Source organism: Mesoplodon bidens (assembly GCF_964165515.1).
Source record: "Mesoplodon bidens genome assembly, chromosome: 9".
NCBI lineage: Eukaryota > Metazoa > Chordata > Mammalia > Artiodactyla > Ziphiidae > Mesoplodon > Mesoplodon bidens.
The window spans coordinates 29535642-29543408 of NC_138166.1; the positions used below are offsets into that span (position 1 = coordinate 29535642).

General features: G+C 39.2%; 1 protein-coding gene across 1 annotated transcript in view; it reads left to right on the plus strand.

Annotated features, from left to right (window-relative positions):
- Window positions 1–5289, plus strand: part of LOC308622814 (uncharacterized protein) — a 583450-nt gene extending 578161 nt beyond the window's left edge. The window contains exons 7-8 of the transcript XR_014016684.1: window positions 3829–3925; window positions 5207–5289. The gene's annotated coding sequence lies outside the window, so the exon portion shown is untranslated. The remainder of the gene's footprint in view (window positions 1–3828; window positions 3926–5206) is intronic.
- The last annotated feature ends 2478 nt before the right edge of the window (window positions 5290–7767 follow it).

Consider the following 7767-nt stretch of genomic DNA (forward strand, 5'->3'; position numbering starts at 1 on the left):
ATTTTATTGTATTGAATTTCTCTACACAGTTTGGACTTATTCTTAGAGATGTAATAAAAATTTATGTGGATAGCTGCACAGTCCATTGCTCTTAAAACACTTCTGCATATATTGTCATTAAAAACTACACGGGGGGGCTTGCCTGGTGGCGCAGTGGTTGAGAGTCCGCCTGCCGATGCAGGGGACACGGGTTCCTGCCCCGGTCCGGGAAGATCCCACATGCCGCGGAGCGGCTAGGCCCATGAGCCATGACTGCTGAGCCTGCGCATCCGGAGCTTGTGCTCCGCAACGGGAGAGGCCACAACAGTGAGAGGCCCGTGTACCGCAAAAAAAAAAAAAAAAAAAAAACTACACGGGGATGTGTTTACAACATCAAAAATCCACACGAATGTTCAAAAGATTTCCACAATCAGGTGTCTCACAACATTCTTGTAGCATTTTCTTTTCCCTTTTAGTCACTGATTTATATTAGAAAAACATACATGTTTCTGCCATTAGGGGGAAAAGACTACAACATGTTTTTTTATGCTCTGATTAATGTTGAGATACTTCAAACATTGCAAAAATGCACTTCTTCTGATGTTTTAACTTCTAGTTTTCATAGCCCTTTACAAGTCTGATTTTTCCTTTACTCATGCTACATCACTTTAATTTATTCTTGTTACTTGGCCCCAGAAACAGACGGAACAGCCTTAGGCTTGCAGGAGCCATTTGACCAATTGCTAGTTGGCAGAGAGGGGAAACACTTACACACAGCTCTCTGGCAGCCTGTGTGAAATGCATCAGCTCCATCTAGGATGGTGGGTAAGTGCCCACATCAAAAAAAAATTACACCATTACAACTGATACTAATAAGTCTCAGAGGAATTTAACTTGAATGGGAAAGTTCCAGTTCATTATCTTTTATCACTTACAGTCACAACACCGTGCTAAGTTATTTTTGTTAATATCTTCAGCCAAGCCATCACACAATGCCTTTTATCTTTTGTGAAAATTATTATCTAGTTTTTGCAATAAATAATGCGGGTAGAGACCAGATAGCTAGTTTAAGATGAGCATTTTAATGGTTAGGTCAACTAAGTAGGGCATGTTCAATATCAGAGTCTTTTTTAGACACTTACTCAAGAAAAATAATGGAGAGTATAAAATGGCACAAAAAAGTTATCACCTGGTATACGAAAAGAAGTACTAAAAGTCAGAAAATCATCCCAGATGCAGAATCTACTTGACCATGTTACAGAAAAAACTAAGTTCTAAACCTCTAATTTGCTTTTATATTTTTCTACCCAATTAAAGCACAATCATGATAAATAGACACATTCCCTGGAAGGCTAATACTTTGGCACCCAAAGCAATATTCCCCAACAGTTTCTACTTGGGATTAAGCAAAGTCTAAAGACTGAGTGGAGGAAAGCCAAAGAACACTGCATATAACAACTACTTATGAATTTTAGAGATTGGAGACAAATGCCTAAATTATTCATTTAAAACAGGCAAAAAAATGTTATCTTCCTATATCAAGATCAATTCAAAACAACTACTTATATAACTTACATAAATTATCAGAATATCGCATTGTATTTTGTAGAGTTAAACACAATTCTTGGTGAAACTTTCTAGTTATGCCTTCTGTATTTGCCTTCTCAGAGAAACCTTTTGTAACTACCCAGTTTAAAGTAGTAGCCCCTCTCCATGGAGAGGTTACTTCATCCTTTACTTTCTCTAGTTTTTAAAAAAATTTCCTTATCTGAAATGTTATCATCTGCGTGTACTTGTCAACTTGGTTACTTTCTGCTTCTCTCCCCCTAATAATGTCAGCGAATAGGATGTAGACATCTGCTTTACTCATCCCTGCATCCCAGCCCCTAGAACAAGGTTGGCCACACAGAAGATGCTCATGTCATTCCTGAATGAATGAAAACAGTTGGCTACTTTCATATAACTTTCATATAACATATAACCACATTTCAGTTAGAATTTTTAACATGTATGCTTTTCAACTGAATTGAAAAAGCTTATTTTATCTCCCACTCTACAAAAAAAAATTGTCTTAACAATCATAACAATCAAAAGAAAGAGGAAAAGTACAGAAATTTATCACATTATCACCACAGTAAAACATTCTTTCTATGTTTAATCTTTAATGTCTTTGAGCTGACCCATCTCTCTGGGGAACAAGGCACACAATGTCTGCTGTTGGTATGTATTTGGGGATGTGGGTTAGGGTTGGGGACCATTTGAGAGGTTATCTTCTCCAACACTTCATATTCTCTTAAAACTTTAGACCAGGATCACTGTGGGGAGTATTTTCATACCAACACTGACCTGGAACAGTACACAACAGAATGAAGACACTAGTAATTGATGAAACCTTACCTTGATCTCCTCAGGAGCTAGTCAAGTACGTGTCTCTGAATCTGCACTGCAGGGTTTCTTCTCTCTAGAACTTACCTCAGTGGCTTTCTTCAGTTTCAGTGAAACAGTACCAGAAATATCTGTCAAATATAAGACAAAAGTCATAAATATAGTAAGGTCAAAAATGAAAGAATATCATGTAGGATGGATATCATTTATGTCAACGTAACATTTAAATGCCCAAATATAATCATAAGTTTTACCTTCAGGAAAGCCTCTGGGAAGACCTGGGTCTCCTATAAAATTGCTCAGCTTCCTAGGAGAAAGGAAAATGAAAGAATCAAAGAGAGAAGGAAAAGCTGAAATAGAAGCAGTGGTTAGTCAACTGTTGTAGAACCAGTTACAAAGCACACAGGTGGAAATGATTACTGCCTTTGTGAAGGCAATTTCACAGAAGGTCCTGATCCAAAAACCTTCCCATCACCTCAGTACTCCTCATCTGTGGGTTGATATTATTTTCATTTTTTTTTACATCTTTATTGGAGTATAATTGCTTTACAATGGTGTGTTAGTTTCTGCTTTATAACAAAGTGAAACAGTTATACATATACATATGTCCCCATATCTCTTCCCTCTTGCATCTCCCTCCCTCCCACCCCTCTAGGTGGACACAAAGCACCGAGCTGATCTCCCTGTGCTATGCGGCTGCTTCCCACTAGCTATCTATTTTACGTTTGGTAATGTATATATGTCCATGCCACTCTCTCACTTTGTCACATAGCTTAAGTCTCTGTTCCTTGTGTTAACTTTTCTCTCCTCTCTTTCCTTTCTCTAAAGCCAAGCAGTGAAGAAAGTGCTAGGGATGCTTTCGGCCTTTTCATTTGTTTTGTTCTCTACAACATGCAGGTCTGTTTTAAAAGGTGATGGATGCAAGAATTTCACTGCAAATAAAAGTTACAATACAATTACAGTATGTATAGCCTTCACCCATTTCCAGAGCTTGAAGCAAAATGCCACCAAATTTTACCTAACCTTTTGCTACTTAAAGTAGATAGTTTCTGCCCCCCACAAACACACAGCTTTTCTTTCCTTCCAAAATCCAGTATTGTGTTTAAACTAACCAGTCTTGAAAATGTAACTTCATGAATGGGATTTAGCTTGTATCTCTATAATAGCAAAGTATTACCAATGTAGCAACTAAGGGTTTGAGGTTTTGAGAATTATTTATTTATTTACATTACCTATAATGTAATATTTTTAAATAGAGAGTTGTACAAAGGAAAGAGAGATGGGAGAACAGATAGATGGAGACACAGAGACAGAAAGACACAGAGCCAGACACACAGAGAGAATAAATCAGGTCCAATCACAAACGGAAGCTCAAAATAGTTTAATTTTTTCCTTTGGTAACTATAACCTCCTTCCAAAGCTCTCCTGTTTTATTTGTTCTTCCTCTTCCTCCTTTCCCCGCAGCCCAGCCCTCTGGAATCAGAAGCGACCTAACTGCTTACCCTCTACAACACATCTTCCAGAGAAGCATTAGGAGAAAATGGAACTAAGATTTTAGCAGGTATTATAAACTAGGTGTGTTATGTATGCTGTCTTACACAATTGCAAGTTCCTGGCTGTGTCATCATAACCATTTCACAGATAAGGAAGCTGGGGTTTCATAATTTGTTCATTGTTACCTAGCCTCTAAGGGAGAGATCTGGATTCAGGTCCTGTTTTATCTGACCTTAAAACCTATGTCTTTTCAGCACAGGGCACAGTCTCTCCCTCTACCTCCTTATCCAGACTTTCAATTGGCCAGCAATTGGACTGAATTAACTAGTTCCACCAGAGCCTGAATAATGAGTGAGACTTAAAATGCTTTCCCTCCAAGGAGGGCACATATTTACACAGGAGAAAACATCCTTAATTAATGAAGGATTTCCTAAGGTAAACTTTCTGGGGTAAGCATCACTTTTCTGGTCGAGTGGCATTGGGGCTGAATGCTCCACTTGCTTCATTCATCAGATCACGGCTCTCAAACAGTCATATATATTTAGTCCCAAAAGATAACTAACTAGGCATTGTGCTACACAGTGTATTTTTTTTCAGTGATTGTTACCGGCAGGCTTTGAAGCAGTTGCTCTAACATTTGGGAGAACAGTGTTTGCGGAAGGAATTTGGTTCAGTTCTTAATAAACGCATTTGTCATATTCCTAATTTTCTTTCTGTACCCTTCAAATGCTGTTGCTTCCAAGGCTTAAAACGAGATAACCTCCGTTTGATGTTGTTATTGTCTCTCTTATCTCCTGTAGGATATCTAGAGAGACAGAAGCGACATGAACTCTTGGCAGTAATAGGCTTTTCCAAAGGAACTGATGCCTCACATTCTAGGGCCATTTGAACCACTTTAGTCAGGCAAGAGGGAGTAATAAATTAACCTCACTTGGTAGCCACTTCCTCAACTACAAATGGTGTTAATAGCAGCTTCCCGCTGGGCAGCTGTCTAGAGCAATTCGTTTGACATATACCAAACAGTGTAAGAGGTCAGGGTCAAGTTTCCAAGCCAAAGTACCTGACCTTGAATCTCCTTCTGTTAACTTGTAGCTTTGTGGAATCCATTAACTCACTTTGCTTTCCTTGCTTAGGTTTTTATTGCATAAGAAGGAAATACTTACAGTATCTACCTAATTAGTCGTATGATTAAATGAGCAATGCAAATGAAGTGTATAAAAGAGTGCCTGAAGCACTCTGTGATTATATGTGAAATCTATTTGTAATTCACTTAGTACTTCTGAAACACGGTATTCATATGTTGCATCATTTGTGGCCACAAGGGATTCACTGTCATCATATTCTGCAGGCTACGAAAAAACAGGATTCATGTGAGGCTAGTAGCAGAGCACGTGTTTGGGACGGCATTCAATCCTCATAGGACAAAACAGGTAAATGCTCAAAGCAGGTAGAATTCACCAACTGCATAAAGTGGGGACTTGAGAAAAGAGAAGGCTGGAGCACTGGAGGCAGGATGAGAACTCAGAGTAGCTTCTCAGAACCAAAGAGGGTAACGTGCCATGAGACCTTAAAGAAGAAAATCAGACTTAATAAAAAACTGCTCAACAGATTAGAAACAGCCAGTTGCAATGATGAAAGACAATAACCTAGAAGCAGTCTGAAAAGCAAACGTGATTAAGGCAAAAGTTAGGAATTATTATAGACAAAGATTATGGTTGAGCATACAGCCCTGTTTTAAATTGCTTTAACTGCATGAGGCACTGGTGAGAGTCAATTTTTTTTTTTTTGCGGTACACAGGCCTCTCACTGTTGTGGCCTCTCCCGTTGTGCAGCACAGGCTCCGGACGCGCAGGCTCAGCGGCCATGGCTCACGGGCCCAGCCACTCCGCGGCACGTGGGATCTTCCTGGACCGGGGCACAAACCCGTGTTCCCCGCACTGGCAGGCCAACTCTCAACCACCGCGCCACCAGGTAAGCCCAAGAGTCAAATTTTGAAGGACCAAACTAAACTTGGAAAGAGACCCATTCTCCAGAAATGTTGAGACATGATCAAATAGAAGTATAGTTGATAAAACTCTTAGTTTCAATGAGGAGAAATTCATCCACTGAGGGCCTGGAGAGAGAGGAATGGGAAGTAGAGAAAAGCAGCAGAACAGAATATAGGAAAATTTCAGAGACAAGTTCACCTATTAGCAAAAAAGTCTTTCAATACTACTGCTACCTGCCATCCGCCACCTGTGAATCCCCAGTCACTGCCATCAGTGGCTACTTGAAATCAACCAACCAAACATACAACCAAATACATGAAGCTTTTAACAAATCTCTAGATTTAAAGATGAAAACAGGTAAGAAGAGGCAAAAAAAAAAAAGAAAAAAAAATCAGAAACATTCCAGAATTGCTAACCATTAGTAAAGATCCCCATTCCTACAAGATTCCCATGCCTACATGTTTGCCCTCTGCCCCCAATACATTTTCCCATGTGAACTGAACAATTTACTATATTCTGCTATATCATCAAATGTTCTCTATTAAAAACTTAACATATTAAATGTCTACTTCTAAAAATGAAAATGCCTCTGGGAATGTGAAGAAACGCCTCTTTTACATTTAGCAGAGAGGAACTGCATTGGAGAATTGGAGTACTCATCAAAGCAGGGTGGAGGTGAGAAAAACTCAAGGAGGCAAGTCAGACCTCAACATGGGTTCATTGAGAATACAGCATGACAAAATAGCATCCACGCGTACACAGAAAAGTAGAAGAAAGCAGAAAGGGAATAGAGAAGTACCACTGTTAAACTTGCGCTAAATTTTAACTTGTTCTTTGGACCATTCTTGACCCAGTAAAGTAAAGAAACTCTTCTTTTGTGCTTTAATTTTAAACTGCATGGCCCCCAGAACTTGGGTAGGATTTTTAAATAAATCCTTTATTTCAGTTACATTCATTATCAGTTATTAGGGTTCTGGACATTGCTTTCAAACCTAATTATGGAGACTTTTCTGGGAATGTGTACCCAATGTCTAAAGGCACTAGAAAAAAAATTTTTTTAATCGACAGAAGCTAGACAAGAGATTGTAAACTACAACTGTGAGGGAGAAAAATGAGCATGGGTGCAGAGAACAGTGGGCAGATGTTAAAGGTTCAAGCTCTTATATAAAGACAAGGACAAAAGGGGTCTCCTCAACCACCACAGCTACAGGAGGTATGGAAAACCTCAGCCTCAGCAACTCAAGATGCCAGGGAACAGAGTTCAGGGCTGGAAGAACAGATGGAAATTTGAAGAAATCATGGCAGCAAGAGAACTGAAGGAATGCGGTCCAAAATCTCAGTATAAACCCTGCTCAAATCCCTGGCTGACAGTGAAATCACTCGTGCATGAGGAAGAGCTCATGAAGCTTAATGGGAAACTAGGCAGAGACCAGAGGAATCTAACCTTGAAAGACAGATCTGCAGAAGGGAACTGTGAGTTTGCTGCTTTTATAACTCAGAGCATTCCCTTAAACATGAGGTAGCTAAAATTTAAAAGGACTGGCCATACTATGCACTGCTGAGACTAGTACATAGAACTAGAACCTCATACATTGGCGGAGAAAATGTAAATTTGACCTGCTACTTTAGAAAAGAATTTAGCAGCATCAGAAATTGCTGTGTCCAATTACCGTATGACCCAACAATCACATTTACATTTACCTAAGAATGAAAAAAACATGTCCACACAAAGATCTGTGCGTGAACATTCATAGCAACTTAATCATGACAGCTCAAAACTGAAAGTAATCCAAATGTCCATTAATACATGAATGGATAAAACAAACTGTGGCTTTTGTGTGTGTGTGTGTATGTGTGTGTGTGTACAGTAGAATACTACTAAGCAATATAAAATGACTGAACCCCTGATACAACAACAACA